The sequence below is a fragment of the Mus caroli genome, chromosome 6 (genome assembly GCF_900094665.2).
Source record: "Mus caroli chromosome 6, CAROLI_EIJ_v1.1, whole genome shotgun sequence".
NCBI lineage: Eukaryota > Metazoa > Chordata > Mammalia > Rodentia > Muridae > Mus > Mus caroli.
In genome coordinates, this window is record NC_034575.1 from 145,780,984 (window position 1) to 145,794,859 (window position 13,876).

Consider the following 13,876-nt stretch of genomic DNA (forward strand, 5'->3'; position numbering starts at 1 on the left):
GTGTGTGTGTGTGTGTTTAACTGCATGTTTGTCAGGTCCTGTTCACTTCTCTTGCTTTTACATAGCCACCTATGCAAAACTATCTCTGGTTTACACTTCCCTTAACATTCTTAACTAAACAGAGTCCAGAATCAGCAAATTCAAGAGAAGTGTGAGATTTTTTTTAATGGATGGAGTTCCTTGTTTCATTAATTTCAACTTTTCACGATTCAAAGTTGGTGTTTTTGTGTGCATATCACCTGTCATAATGAGATTCAGAATAATTTTGGGGCCGTATTCCTTCCCACTTTCCTTAACTGACTATAAATTTGGAAGACTATCTTTCACATTGTGCAGAGAACTGAGGTGGGCGTTGACCAGGTTTCCTCTCTGGTTGGGAGGAAATTCTGCTCTCCTGCCTGTCCATCATTCTATGACTTCCCGGCAGTTGGAGAGTTTCTGTCTAAAATTTACCAATAACTAAATATAAATAAAATAAAATTGTTAAAGCTACCAAGAGATGAAAGAAAGCGTTTCCTGGGGAAGTCCCAGAGATTGCCTCTGCCTGTTTCTCCCCTAGCATCCATGGTCCCTGCGCATCAGATAGCAAGAATCAGGTTTCTGCTCTCCACACCTCAAACCTCCCTGTTGCCTGCCCCCTCCCATCCCCCCCCCCCAAAAACACACACCTGCCACCCCTTGACTGTTTAAAAGCCCTTGAGCTGGCGCATCCCTGCAGAGCTCCTCTGCAGCCTCCATCCACCTGGCGTGTGGTGCGGAAGAGATGGATAAATGGGATCTGGAGTGCATTTTGCCAGTGCAATAGGAAGTGATCGCTCCTGCAATGAATCAAATCAGACTCTTTCTCTCTCTCTTCCCCTCCCTCCTTCCTTTGCTTTTCCAGACAGGGCGCCATCCCAGCTAACTTTCCCCTCACCCAACAATGCACACCAAGGGGGAACACACCCGAAGCCCAGGCGATGCCATCCTCGGGGCCTGTGCGTCCGAGGCCCCCAGCACTCCTCCCGCCCTGGCAGAGGCCTCGGTTGGGCGCCCAGCAGCGACCAGGAAGGTCGGAGGGAGGGTGCGCTCCTCCCGCCCCACACCCAGTCTCTGAGCCGGATATATAGAGAGTCACGTTTGGGAGCCGGGAGAGCAGAGGCGCGGTTCAGAAAAGCTCGAGTGCCTCCTTCATCTCCGGGAGGACCGTGACCACCAGCCGGCAAGTCACCCGCACTGAAGCAGCAGGTACCAAGACGAAGAGAGCGGGCGGGGAGGCCAGAAGGTTAGGCTAGGGGGACCTGCGGACTGTGGCTGTAAAGCAGGCAGGCACTAGGAGAAAAAGCGGTGGCCCTGCCGCGCGTCCCTGGCCACTCACAGTCCTCCAGAGTCCTGTAGGCTCTAGGTATCTCTGAGTCTGCTAGGTGAGATGCACAGCCATTGGAAAACCGGGAAGGGCTGAGCAAGGTGAACATGGGAACCTCTCAGTAGTAACTGGGGACCAAGGGACAGGGGTATCTGACTGGTCCCACCCAAGGCTTCCTAGTTCAAGAGCTACTCCTAGAGACAGCATATATTTCCAGGCCACATGTACAATGCTCCCTTTTCATGTCCTCCCTTACCCACTAGCTCACCTCAGGCTGTGAGCATCCAGACTCTAAGTAAGGACTTAGAGATTCTTCAGGGTCATAAATCCCAGGGTGAAGTAGGCTTCTGTGGCCAAATAGGTCTGTCCCTGGTTAGAAGTTTCTGACTTCCTCCAGTGACTTGGGCATCATGAAGAGAACAAGAGGGATAGGTGTCAGGGCCTCCAGCTAGGACAGGTGGCTTAAGGAAGGCTGTTCACACACCTCTGGGGGTGAGATTGCAGTCAGTATAACTTAGGTTGCAGTCCAACCTAAGAATGCCTTGCCCCTGCCAGGCTCCTGACCCCAGCCTCCTTCCTGTCTCCTTTTGGGGTAAGATAATGAACACTTTTTGTTCCATACATTATTTACCTACTGTTGAGCTATCGCGATTATTATCTCTTTATCTGCAAGACTCTGGCTACCTTTTGAGTCATGCCGAGTGAATGCGCCATCGTTTGTGAGCAAGGAACCAAGTGAGCAGGAAACTCAATAGGGTTGTGTGTTTCTGCTTGTTTGAGGCCGTCTCCAGAGTTTGACATTGCAAATGGAAGTGTAAGACTCAGCCTGTAGCCCCACAGTTTGTCTCTCTGCTTCTCCATCTATGTGATCTGGAGAGTTGACTTGGGGTCATAGTTATTCTAAGTCATAAAATAGGGCAAAGAGATTAAATAAAATTTAAGGCGGCTTACAAACTGCACAGGTACTCATTTCGGCAAACTTCACATCTTGGGCTTTGGCGGTGTCTAGAGATAACCAAGAGGTTTCTCCTGACCAAACTTCAAGGACAGTGATTTCGTTCATAGTGTTTCTAAAGGCCTGTGTCTTACTCTTTATTTCCTTTATTCTAAGGGCATCTTCCACTCCTATCTCAAGGGATTCCCCCCATCACTCCAAATGGTAATATTAGGCTACAATTGTCGGTCAGAGAGAAGCAGGTCACAGTGTGCCGGTCAGCATCAACACCATCAGGGGAGGATAAGTGATGGTGAACTCTCCCAAGGAAACAAAATATGATCCAGCTTCTGAAAAGGGACTGCTTCAGAGGGGCTGAGAAGTCTGTGTGTATCACTTTGGTTTCTCAAGACCATAGTCATCTTGAGGACTGCAGAGATGGTTCAGAGGTTAGAAGCCTTTGCTGCTTGTCTGAGTTAGGGTTACTACTGCTATGAAGAGATACATGACCACCGCGACTCTTATAAAGGAAAACATTTAATTGGGGCTGGCTTTCAGGATCAGAGGTTTAGTCCGTTAGGGTCATGGCAGAAAACATGGCACTGTGCAGGTAGACACAGTGCTGGTGAAGGAGCTGAGAGTTCTAAGTCTGGCCACAGGAAGGGAAAATGACACTGGACCTGGCTTGAACACTTGAAACCCAAAGCTCACCCTCAGCGACACACTTCCTCCGTGGCCATACCTCCCAATCCCACTCCCTAAGCATTTCAAATATGAGTCTGTGGAAGTCGTTCTTATTCAAACCACCACACTGCTCTGGCACAGGACCTGAGTTTTCAATTCCTAGCACTTATGTGGTGGCTTACAACCATCCATAACTCCAGTTTTAGGGTATGCCCTCTTCTGGCCTGTCTGGGCACCTGGAATTATTGCCAGTATATGTGCATGCATGCAGGCAATGTACTCATACATATAACATAAATAAATTTAGATAAATAAAAATGAAATGGTTTAAAAAAAGAATAGCAACATTTGGTCAGCCTTAAGAATTCATATTTCAATCCATTCATTCATTTTTTTTGACAGGGTGTCATGTAGCCCAGGCTGATCTTGAACTTGCTATGTAGCTTAAATTATCTTGAAAAAAAAAATATATATATATAGTCACCTTCTTGCTTCTACTTCTGGAGTGCTGACATTAAAGGCGTGCATCACCATGCCCAGTTTATGGAGTTGCTGAGGGTGAATCCAGGGCTTCTGTGCACTAGTCAAGCTTTCTCCCAGCCAAGCTGCATCTCCAGGCCCAAAAGATTTAACAAGCATCATTGCAAGAGGACCATACCAGAGACCACCAGCCTACTTGCTCCCACCAGCATGACCTGATGCTGGGGCTCTATGGGAACATTTACTTGTGGTGAGCATGCATATTTCATGTTTGTGTTGTTCACAGACCATTCTAAGTACCTGATTAAAAGGGATAGAATATGAAATACACTTGCAGAAGGACACAGCTTTCTGGCATGCAAACATCCACATTTCATGCCTTCAGCCAGTCTTCATGGGATCAACTTTGCGAAGTTCAGACTCAAAAATTGAGCTGAGCTCCACAGCTAGAATTTCAAATAACTTTTTAGATGTCTATGAACAACATAAAACATGAAGCATTAACCTTGGAGCCATTGCTATGATCTTATTAAGAGGCTTCACATCATCATTTCATACTGGGTTCCCATTATCCCCTGACCCCAAATTGACAGCCCATTCTAGAGCTTACTCAGTAGTGGGGTTTCCTCACATCAACCCTATTTCAAGTGAGTTCCCTGTAAGGGCTAATGTTAACCTGTCACTTGCCCAAGCACAGATAACTTCCTGGAATACTGGGGGCCTGTGATTCTTGTGAGAGAGAAAGTCATATGTTTTCATTTCAATAAACAAGATTGGTTGCCTCAACGGTTCAGGATGTGCCTCATCACATGGAGATGCACAGGCAGGAGGTACATCAGAATGCATGCTTACCCCTGACTGGAAGAAAGCAGAAAGTACCACAGCCTTGTGGTGTTTGCCTTTATGAGCACTGGATGATCTAAAATCAGAGTCATTTTCTAAGAATCCCAGGTATGGACCTGGGCAATGTTCATCTTCCCAGCCAGTACTAAATAAAGCTTGCTTTAATTGGATAATTGTAGAAGTGGGCTTTCTCCTCCAGAATTTTTTTTTAAGCTGCTTCCTTGGGTTTCTTTGAACACATCGTTAAGCTTTTCTTTATCTCCATTTCTTTACTAGCATGACCATGACAATTTATCGTAAAGGTATCTGTATTATCGGGCAAAGGAGAGATCATTAAACCATGCATGGTAGAACATATGAGTAACAGCACTCAGGAGGTGGAGGCACCAGGATGAGGCGGGTAAGGCTATCCTCTGCTACATAAGAGGATCTAGGTCAACCAGACTAGACTGAGAATGGAGTGAGATAAGAGTTCTAGGTGAGCCCACCGCCTTAAACAGTTTCACACTAACAGTGTCAGTATGAAGGGATCCTAGTTACTACAGGATTTAGAAGGAGTTTTAGGAGTATTGATCAAGCTCCTTTAAGGGGTTGTGCAACCTATGGACCCCTTATATCTTGGTAATAAGAATCAAATGAAAAATGGCTAAGTAATGGAGTTTGATGCTTTAACTATTAATTAAATGTCACGTGTACAAGTCTGGGATTGTGAACCGAATGCCACGGACAACTTCTTGGAAGACACTTGCTAAGCTGAACCAGTGCTTGGGTCTAGCTCATCCGCACACCTAGCAGTGACTGAACAGCAAGTCACTGGATAATATTTTCTTTAGTCGTGTGGATCTCTTCTTTGAATCACTTAATTTTGAAAATCCATGCACTTAAAATCTTGACTGAGTTACCTTTTAAATATCTAAGAGCTGTCAATCAATTCAAATCAGGGCCATTTTCTGCGAATTCCAGGTATGGACCTGGGCAGTGTTCATCTTCCTGACCAGTACTAAATAAAGCTTGCTTTAATTGGATAATTGTGGAAGTGACCCAGCTTATCCCTTACCAGGCTGTCCTTTGTAACTCTTGTGCCCACTAAGGAGGAACTTAGGAACCCTCTCCCTTCTCTCTGGTGTGAGACTTTTTCCCTTCTTCCACAGAGCTTCCTCAAGCATTGGGTCTGCCTTAGTGGAGACCATTGAAGGGTTTCCAGCCAGAAGCTCTGCTGATCTATATTTTAAGAAAGTAAATCTACACAAAGCCAATAAGGAGAAGGGACTGGAGGAATGAGGGATTGGAATCAGAGAGAATTCAGGGCAGAATGTTGTCAGGAAAAGGCAGAGATAGCAAGGACTATCTGAGCCTTGAGGACCATTTGCAATCTGATTGGGCCCAGGGTGATGGACTCATAGGGAGGGAGGGAGCTGGAAGAAGCTTGAGATCAGTGATTCTGCAGATAGTGCTGAGTTTTTAAAGACTTTTACTTGTGTGTTTCATTTTTAATTATGTGTGTGAGCATTAGGTGAAGATAGGAGTGTCAGTAGAAGCCAGAGCATCAGATGCCCTGGAGCTGGGATTAGGGGTGGTTAAGTTGCCTTGTATGGGTGCTGAGGCCCAAACTCTGCAAGAGTGGTCCTTGTGCCTCCATTGAATCTTCTCTCTAGCCGTGCTAATGGCTTAAATCCACAGCAGTGGGTTCGCTGCCACTTCATTTACAAAACCCATAATAAGAATAGAAAAACAAAGCAAAACCGAAGGGATGCTGGCTGAGCAGTTAAAGAAAGGAAAGAAGAAAAGTTTACGTTTCAGGCTCATCTGCTGTTTAAATTATTTTTAAATCCACACTTGCATTTTATAATTTTTAAAGGTTATCACCATGACAGATACAGCTTCTATTTTTCTCGCTTGAGCTTAGATGGGATGCGGTATAATTTCCTAAAATGGCAAAAACTAGGGAAGACAGGACTGAGCCTCATCAAAGGGTTTGTTCTAAAATGCAGCTCACTCCCTCTCTCAAAACCCTCCTCTTCTCCTTCCTCTCAGCAGCTGCGCTTGCTCCCCAGACTGTCATTTATGGGACACTAGTTTCTCAGGATATTAGCAGTTAAGTGAACGAAAAGGACAAAAACAAGCTTTGATGATCACATAACTCTGAAAATGCTTAACTTAACCCAGTTAAGCAGTTTTACTACAGGATTCCTCAGAGCCCACAAAATACTAATGAAGACTGAGAATCATCAAAGATGAAACACGTCTCCTGTGACATTTCCTAAACCTATGACCTTCAAATGTCCCTGGTGGAACATCTAACAGAGTCAGCATTGAATAAATCACTGTGTTGGGACTCCTATGGGAAGCACTGTCCTATATTCACAGATTTAGCCTTTAACATCCATTGCTCTCTGTTAACTATTAGCTGCTCTCCACTCTTCAATGCGTCTTCCTTGGGCAGAGTAGAGGCACTGCGTCTGCTCGGCAAAATGAATGTGAATATGTTTCCACGTGAATGAGCAGGACCTACGGTCTGGTTAGAAGGAAATCATCTTCTTGTTTGTTTTCAGTTTCTGCTTTCCTGCTGAGGCTCTGCCAGGCCTTGCTGAGGTTCAGCCTGTTGGCATTTGTAGGTGAGGGTCTTGGGAGTGGTGAAGAGTTCCAGGCAGAGCCTTCTGTTTTTCTCATTCATGTTTTCATCTTCTGGGCGTCACCTGAGACTTAAAACCCACCAGACTGGCGTGGTGTTGGGCATTTAGGCAGTAATGTTTTTTGAGTGTTATACATCTTCTTCCTGTTGTTTGTAATATACTGACAGTGGCTGCAGGCAGAAGTGCAGTCTGTGGCTGCAGAACCTTGCAATGGTGACAGTTCTTCAAAGAGGTCCATGCAGAATTAGATCCTCTGGTTTTGTCTGCTCAGAACTTAATCCTAAGTACTGGCCACCAATGGCCTGAGTTCAAATTTGGCTTCTGACTTTATATATCTTTCAAACTAGAAATGGTTCTATTTTTTGGAAGTTAAAAATATCAAGAACATTATTCTGTGGCATAGCTAAATTACATGGAATTTAGATATCAGCGTTCACAAATAAAGTTTTAGCAGAAGCTAGCGGGCCCTAACCTCATACTATTCATAGCTACTCTAGAGCTCCAGATAATGAATGCGACTGCCAAAACCTGGGAGATTTTCTCCCATTCCCTCAGCTCCTACACTGGCTGATGAGGTGAGTTTAATGCCTTTGTCACTTTGTATCCATTTGTTTCTGTGCATTAAGGGGTAGAAAGTCAAGTAGGTAACTTGACTTCCTAATTTGGCTCCTCAGCCAGCCATTCTCTATGGATGACCAGTGTAATTAATGACGGAAAACCTTGTGAAGAGCCCATCAACCTAAGGAGACAGCTTTTAAGCTACTCAAACACTGAAATTCATCCATGACAAATGTGATACACAGGCTAGGGATGCCACTCCACTCAGTGGCAGTACACTTGCCTAGCATGTATGAGGGCCCAGGTTAGATATCACTCCCCACCCTACTATGGGGACAGGACAATATTGAATAAATATAACTACAACCTCAGGTGCTGGAGGAAGCCAATCCTGACATCACTGCTGAAGTCCTTCCTCTGAGCATAGATTAACCAGGAGCACCCTTTCTAGACTTTTATTTCAGCAATGGGTAAAATTCTTCTTATTAACAGACACTTGTCCATGTCAAGAGTAGTAATTTGGAGATGACAGAGAAATATTTCTTTGTTCCCACTCCACATGATGGAGTGGGTATAAGGATTATAAGGTAGCCAGCATGACTTGGGCAAGGAACTTGGAGAGCCAAGGTCACATCATAGCATGTAGGATCATAAAGTTCTGAAGCACCCTGCTTAGCCGGCCCGTAGCTGCCACAAAGTCAGCCTAGTCAGCATGCTTTGTGGTATGCATTCACCAGGAAACCAGGCTGTCATTCCGCACCCTTTTTGACACTCTACCCATGAGGGGAGACAGGACTTTAAACTGGAAGTTGGTTTTAGATGAGGTTTTTTCCCCATACTTGTCCCACTTCACTCTGTTCCTGAGTTGAGAAGGTTAGAGAGCACAGGCCCTTGTGGATCTAACAAGTGAGGCTTGGCCACCCACCTTCGATATACCCACAAAAGAGACAATAGTGCAAAAACGGAGAAATGAGATTTGTTCAATGTGGCTGAGCTGGGAAGAGAAACAAGAGAAGTCAAGAAGTGTCTCCAAGTCCTTGGCTTGAAGTTTAGGTTTAAAAGAGAAGACAGGGAGTATAGCTAAGAGGGCCACAACAAGGATTGGTCCCACCCACCCTCATTGTCCCAGCTCCAGTCTCTCCTGGAAGGTGATGGTCTGACAAGTTGTGGGAACCTTGTGAAATCTTTTCTTGGGAGCCAAGTTCCTCTTCTGGCTGGTACTGACTCCAGCCTTTTCCTTCACCCAGCATGCGATTCCTAGGGAAATTCCAATTTCTTAGAGACTATTGTTCCAATAGTCTGATAGCCAAAGGGAGGGGCACCAGTAACTTTTTAGGACATCCGCTCCCTGCCAGGACAGTTATAATTCTGCACCTGAACCAGAGCAAAGACGGTAACATATTTCTTTATGTAGTCAACAATGTAACTGAGTAAATAATGAACAAACTATTTTAAACAAACTCCATAATTGCCAGGCATGGAGAGTCATGGTGGTTCACAACAGGAAAGTTTCAGTTTATGAAAGGTCTTATTAGATCTTTCACCCTTAACCTCTGAGTACAGCAAAACAGTTTTCAAGCCACAGTGATGCAATGCGCCCCTTATGGCTTTTGGATTTAATACGTTTTAGGGGCTTTTGGGTTTTTGGTTTTGGTTTGGTTTTCTCTTGCTTTTTTTCAGAAACAAGTTTTATTATATTGTTCTTTTAATTTTTAATTTTTGAGATTATATTTTTATATATTTTATATAAATTGTATTATATATATTGAGCAAATAAATATAATAACTTTGAGATTATATCATCTCTTCCCTTTCCTCCCTCCAAACCCACCATATGTCATTTCTTATTCTTTTTCAAATTTACCACCTCTTTTTTCCTTTCCCCATCCCTGTTCCTCTCTCTCTCTCTCTCTCTCTCTCCTTCTTCTTCCCCTCCCCCTCTCTTCCAAATGCATAAATCCAGCTTGCTCAGTCTATATAATGTTACTTTTATGTACCTTTTCAGGGGTGACCATTCGGTATTGGATAACCAGTTAGTATGAACTTCCCTGAGGTAGAGTATTTCTCCCATTCTCAGCATCCCTTAGTTGCCTGTAGTTATTTTGAGTTCTTATGACCTTCACTGTTCATATTAACATATCTATGGGTGTCCTCATTTCTTAGCTCAGGTTAGAGAGTCATGTTGGTGAGAATATATATATATATATATAAGCTTCTAATATTCCTAGGAGATGCAGTCTCAGTGAGCTAAACCTGACAGAAGCTTCTTCTCTGAAGACTACCTTTCACAGTGCCAGAAGACCATGCAATATACATTAATATGCACAATATACATTAGTGGAAACTGTTATCTCTCTAATTGGTTTTAAGATTTGCTCATCAGTAGGGTAGTCATGGTTGGTACTGGACACCTAGCCAACTACCTACAGCCACCCCTTTACTAAACCAGAATCTCTAACTACAATCTAAACATGTGTCCTTGTCTCTCATGAAAGACACTGTTTTGGTTTTATGACATTTTAACTTCCCTGACTTCTCCAGAGATGGTGCCTAATACAGTACAGCAATGTCCTGAAGATAGGAAGAGCAGGTAAGGAATTCCTGGGGATTTATTGTGAAAAAAGCAAAAAAATATCTACTTATCCTCAGTAGAGTCATTGTTAGTACAGTAACTTCACTGGAGAAAAACAGGACAGCCGTAGGTGACAAAGCAAATACTCTTGAGAGCCAAAGGACCAGGCAAAGCCAGGGTAGAGATGCCCTGAATTCTAGGTCATCTTCCTTAATAATGCATTGTTCATGAGAGGGCACACTCCACAAAAGGCAGCATATGCCCAGATGTATTGAGGTCAGGATGCATGGAAATTAGGAAGACCATTAAATTATGTGTCTGGCTTGCTTCAATATACTTAAAAGTACTTATGCACTTGAGGGAAAGTTAAAGCCAGCAACTCATGAGAATATAGTCAAGAAAACCTAGTGGTTTTAAAGTGTTATTTCCCTCAACAGAAATGGGCATCTTTGTTGCTACTTTTGTTGTTGTTACTGTTGTTGTTGTTGTTGTTGTTGTTGTCGTCGTCATTGTTGCTGTTGCTGCTGTGGCTGTTGTGGTTGTTGCTGTAATTGTTGCTGATGCTGTCATTATTGCTGCTGTTGCTATTGTTGTTGTTGCTGTTATTGCTGTTGATGCTGTTATTGTTGCTGCTGTTGCTATTGTTGTTGATGCTGCTATTGTTGCTGCTGCTGCTGTTGTTGCTGTTGCTGCTACTTTTGTTGTTGCTGTTGTTTCTGTTACTGTTGTTGTTGTTGCTGTTGCTATTGTTGTTGGTGTTGTTATTGTTGTTGTTGCTGCTGCTGCTGCTATTGCTGCCACTGCTGTTGCTGCTGCTACTGTTGTTGCTGATGTTGCTGTTGTTGTCATTTTCAGTGGTGGTGGTATTTTACCAGCAACTTGTACTTGTCAAACTCTCTCCTTAATGGAATTATACCACTTCTTTTTTCTCTTCTAATATTTTGTTCCAGGTCTTTCAGAGGTAGTGACTATGCAAGTACTATTGGGTATCTTTAAGATCACAGTATTGTGCTTTGGGTAAATTTAGGTCTTGGTTTCTCTTAGGATGAAACTTTTTTTTTCAAATTGAACTTCTCTGAACCCATATTACCATGTACCACGACCTCCCGCCTACAGCACATAGCACTCACTGCATATAGTTTAACTTATAGAATAATATTCATACCTCAAACTGTATATCATTTGAGGTCCATTCTTATATTTGGTTCAATTCCTTTATTTTATAAAAAAATAAAAATCTGTTTATTTACTGTGTGCATGTACACTGCAACTCAAATTTTGTGACCACAGATGACAGGAGCACGTTACTTAGCTCTGCATTCATAGTGAACATCTTCTAATTTTGAACCATGTTAGTTATCAATTTACAAACAAGGAATGCTGGTACATCCTTACTTACTCTTCATCCTCCTGTCTGGCATGCATGAAATCCTGGTTTTGATCACTAGTGCTTCAATTACTGTAGTGACTGAGATAGAGGCAGGACTAGGAATTCAAAGTTATCACTGGCTACATGCATAGTTAGAGCCCAGCCTGAGATACATGAGGCTGTTTACAAACCAACAAAAGGATGTGCTGGAAGCTGAGCTGAAATGCAATATTGGAAATCCCATTGGAGGACTTCTCCTTTACCAGAAACTCCACTGAGAGGATTCTCCTTTACCCAGCACAGGTTTTTGCTGAAGTTGTCCTCACATCTACTCTTCCCTGCTCTCTTTTTCTCCAAACCTGACAGACTAAGAGCTTGTATTCTCTAACTTCCTCCTTTGTGTCTGTCTTTAAAGTTAGGCACACAAACCCTCTGTATCTATAAGTAATTATCTGCTGATAGTGGTGGGGAAAGTGAGAAAGGAAGGACAGAATTAATGTCTGTGGGGAAGTCACAAAACTTCTGGAATGGCAGAGAGTGAGCAGTTAGAAGCTGCCCAGTGAGAGGACAAAGGGAACTCTGTTGTATGAGGTCAGCCTTCTATATTGCTGACAACTAAACAAAATGAGTCCTCATCTATCTATGAGGATTCGTATAGTGGAGTTCTTCGAAGTCTTCCCCAACCAGCTAGGGGCCAGTTCATCAGGAGCTATGAGTGAACAGGTGTGGACTGGTATAGAAAAGGTGTAGACTGCTATGAACTGAAGTGAACAGGTATTGACTAGAGTGAACAGGTGTGAACTGGAATGAACAGGTGTAGACTGACATGAACTGATGTGGACTAGTGTAGAACAAGTATGGACTAGTGTAGACTAGTACAATGCCATCAGAGTATTTCTGTCATGATTAGGATAGTCCACATGCTTGAAGCATGTTCCACCTAGTTCAGGAAATATAATCAGCAATTGCCCGTGTCACTACCTTCTTCTCCATACTGTAATTTAGACAGGCAAAGCCTTGGACTCTTACTCCATTAAGAATAGTTGTGTTTGTCTTCATTGCAGACACCCATAGCCATTTTCTGGTTTCCAGTGCTTTCATCTAGATAGGTCTTGGGTTTTCCTCCAAAGGGACACTGATACCTGAATCCCTGGATTGAAGCCAGCTGCTTTTCCCTCTTATTTTGCCTCCATCTCTGCCCATTCCCAGCCCTTGGCATCAGTGAGCCCTGTCCCTACATCCTTTGTGGTATGTTGCTGGTACCACACTGACCATGAACTGTTCAAAGCTGCTTGGCAGACTCCCCAGCCATTTCGCAGGAAAGGGAAAGGAAGCAGTAATATAGAAGTGGTCTTGAGAAGAAGACCCAAAAAGGGGAGGATTGGGAGGAGGGTGGAAAGGACTCTGGGCTCAGCCAGGGATTGGAGAGGGGTATAGATGGAGGCTGTTGAGTAGGCATGTTCTAGCTGCCTGACCACCAAGTGTGATTATTGTGATGAGTGTAAGTGGGCAGGAACTGAGCCCTAATGGTTGATAGGAAAATAGCAGAAAAGATTTCAAGTGTGCTTTCCTGAGGTTAAAAAGCAATACTCTGCATTTTCTTACAAAGCTGTCGGCAGCTGCTGCTCACTCAGGGCTCACATCTGCAGCCATGCATCACATTCCAGAGCAGGAAGCATGCCCTGGTTTCTTATTGCTTTCTTGGTACTGGTTTGTGAAAGACAGAAATATTACTACAAGGATGAATTTACCAAGCATTGTCATTTTTCTGTTTGTTTCACATTGGAAACCATTAGTCGCTAGTTCGCCTAAGTCGCAAGCTTGTGGTTTCATGCTCAAGGTGGCCATGGTCTATCACCCTAGTGGCATGTCTCACAGTCAGGGAGGAGTGGGGCTATCAGTGATGGCTGGCTAGACTCACCACTGATGCTCACAAAACATTCACCAAGTATATGTTGCTGTGTCACAAAAGCTGTCCAGTTTGCCCTAGAAATTCCATACCACACCGAGAGAAACCGAGACCCATGAAGTTTTAAGTAAAATTATCGGGTAGACATTACTATTAGAATATAACCATTACAGAAGCACAACTTCACATAAGAGAGATATTCCCAACTCAAAAAAAATCTACCTTGAGAGGTCTACTATGAAAGATATATCAGTTATTAAGACACTCCAAATGTATTTGGATGCCATAGCCATATTTAGCTTTAAAGTAGATTCCCATTTCTATGAAAACTTATTCTATGTTCAGTTCTAAAAACCCAACTTCTCACAAATAGAGCTATGGGTTTATATTTACAACTAAAAGTTTTGAAAATAATCACACTCGTAGATAAAAATGAAGAGCTTGGAACTTGACAAGCCCCTACTTGTAGGTTGTCAGGGTTTTGCTGCTGTAATGTGATGGTCAAGAGAAGCAAGGGAAGAAGGAAGGAAGGAAGGAAGGAAGGAAGGA

General features: G+C 43.4%; 1 protein-coding gene across 2 annotated transcripts in view; it reads left to right on the plus strand.

The window, feature by feature from the left end:
• The first annotated feature begins 1,033 nt into the window (after positions 1-1,033).
• Far2 (fatty acyl-CoA reductase 2) overlaps positions 1,034-13,876 on the plus strand; it is a 106,239-nt gene continuing 93,396 nt past the window's right edge. For both annotated transcript variants that reach the window (XM_029478415.1, XM_021165348.2), the window contains exon 1: positions 1,034-1,227. The gene's annotated coding sequence lies outside the window, so the exon portion shown is untranslated. The remainder of the gene's footprint in view (positions 1,228-13,876) is intronic.